The sequence below is a fragment of the Pristiophorus japonicus genome, chromosome X (assembly GCF_044704955.1).
Source record: "Pristiophorus japonicus isolate sPriJap1 chromosome X, sPriJap1.hap1, whole genome shotgun sequence".
Classification (NCBI taxonomy): domain Eukaryota; kingdom Metazoa; phylum Chordata; class Chondrichthyes; family Pristiophoridae; genus Pristiophorus; species Pristiophorus japonicus.
Window position 1 is genome coordinate 40,253,703 of NC_092010.1, and position 2,385 is coordinate 40,256,087.

At 54.2% G+C, this 2,385-nt stretch overlaps 1 protein-coding gene across 1 annotated transcript in view; it reads left to right on the forward strand.

Moving 5' to 3' along the window:
* LOC139240911 (dynactin subunit 2-A-like) overlaps positions 1-456 on the forward strand; it is a 93,567-nt gene extending 93,111 nt beyond the window's left edge. Inside the window, exon 14 of the mRNA XM_070869418.1 lies at positions 1-456. This exon is cut by the window's left edge and continues 186 nt beyond it. The gene's annotated coding sequence lies outside the window, so the exon portion shown is untranslated.
* The last annotated feature ends 1,929 nt before the right edge of the window (positions 457-2,385 follow it).

Below are 2,385 nucleotides of genomic sequence, written 5' to 3' on the forward strand. Positions count from 1 at the left end.
TGGGACCCCCAGTAAGGGCAGGGGTCTGACGCTGTCTCGGATGGGGAGGGGCAGGGAAAGCACTCTAACTCCACAGCAGCCCGATCAACTCGGCCAACACTGCCCACTCAGTTCTGCTCCTTGAAACCGATGTTTATAAATATACATCCCATTTCTTTACTCTCTCTTGCCCCCCCCCCCCCCCTTCTTATTTAATCAGCCAACGGTTTAAGCTTCAGGCGACGGAGCGCGCAGAACACGAGGCGTGTGAACCGGTGTGATCGCCCTCCCCTTTCCCCCACCTTTTATTGGTGATGTATCATGTAACCCGTGCTGTCTGTCGCTCTCCCAACGCCCCCTCCAGAGCGGCTCCGTGTATAAATATGGTAATCGTGCGCCTCTCGTACACTATATATGTAACCCCCCCCCGCCCCCTGTTGCTTGCCAATACAGTCCCAATAAAAGGCCTTTGCCGGATACTGCTGTCTCTGTCTGGTGCAACGCGCGCTGCACTCTCGCACACACAGCTACACGAAGCTGCCAGTCTGTACCGCGCACCCCTCGCTCTGCGTCCACGGCTCTCGGCCGGACTGCCTGGTTAAAGGGGCTTTGCTCCGCTGTACAAATGGTTTGCACTCGCATTGCGCTGTGGGAGACGGACAGAGAGACGCAGTAACTCTCAAGTGTTGGGTTGCTGCCCAGCTCCTCGAGTCTGCAGGAGGAGATGGTCGGTCCCTAACTTCGCCACTGGTGATGGAGGGGCAGCACGGGGCAGTGTGTGTGTGCGCACGTTTCCGACAGTGTGTGTGTCTGGATGGCTGGCTGTTTGAGTGGGGCTGTGTGCATGCGCGCATGTGTCTCTATCTGTGTCTGTGGCTCCGTAGCTGTGTTTCTCAATGTCCCTGTGGATGTGACTGGCTGGCTGTGTGTCTGTGCACTGGTTTCACGAGTGCAGCAATCTGTCTGGAGCGCCGAGCAGCGGATGTGTTGCAGATCCTCGCGTCATTACCTGCAGCAGCTGGCCTAGATTTTCCCACTTGCCCCATCCCGATCCTTGGAATTGTCCGGAGGTGCCGCTGGTAACGAGAGATTTCTGCCGGTGATCTCGGGGAAAGCACTGCAGAGTCGGGTAGCGCGGTTTAGTTGCAGACACCAATGGGATGTCGGTGTCTGGCTGCAAGGATCTCTGGTCAAAGGAGTTCAGCACAAAACTGCTCCCTGGTCCCCACAGCACTCTGGACATGTGGCTCGGAGTGCCCACAGGATGGTTGGTGCAGGGAAATGGGGGAAAATCAGACTTTTGTAGTATGGTTGGAGCTGAGGCTCCCAATTGGTCGATGGAGCTTTACTCTGTATCTAACCCCATGCTGTACCTGCCCTGGGAGTGTTTGATGGGACAGTGTAGAGGGAGCTTTACTCTGTATCTAACCCCCTGTACCTGCCCTGGGAGTGTTTGATGGGACAGTGTAGAGGGAGCTTTACTCTGTATCTAACCCCCTGTACCTGCCCTGGGAGTGTTTGATGGGACAGTGTAGAGGGAGCTTTACTCTGTATCTAACCCCCCCTGTACCTGCCCTGGGAGTGTTTGATGGGACAGTGTAGAGGGAGCTTTACTCTGTATCTAACCCCCTGTACCTGCCCTGGGAGTGTTTGATGGGACAGTGTAGAGGGAGCTTTACTCTGTATCTAACCCCGTGCTGTACCTGCCCTGGGAGTGTTTGATGGGGACAGTGTAGAGGGAGCTTTACTCTGTATCGAACCCCCTGTACCTGCCCTGGGAGTATTTGATGGGACAGTGTAGAGGGAGCTTTACTCTGTATCTAACCCCCTGTACCTGCCCTGGGAGTGTTTGATGGGGACAGTGTAGAGGGAGCTTTACTCTGTATCTAACCTCATGCTGTACATGCCCTGGGAGTGATTGATGGGACAGTGTGAAGGGAGCTTTACTCTGTATCTAACCCCGTGCTGTACCTGCCCTGGGAGTGTTTGATGGGGACAGTGTAGAGGGAGCTTTACTCTGTATCTAACCCCCTGTACCTGCCCTGGGAGTGTTTGCTGGGACAGTGTAGTGACCTTTAGTCTACTACCAATTTTTCAATCCCCATTGCTTTGCAGTTTAATTCTCGTGCACACTACACGCATTGCACCTGCTAAAGTGGACTGAGGTTCTGCAAAGCCAGCTGGTGAAATAATCACGCTCTGTTTCAATTCTTGCACTGGACAACAGCACATGGATTGTACACACCAAGCAATAGGACATCTGAGGACTGGTGTCATCTGGAATCGTACCAAGCCCTGTAGCAGGAGAATGACAAACCCTTTGTCCCCCCTCTCCAACGCATCCATCGTGCTCTCTCTGCCACCTACACCGCTCTCCGTTGCTTTATCTACTGTTCCCGATCTGTT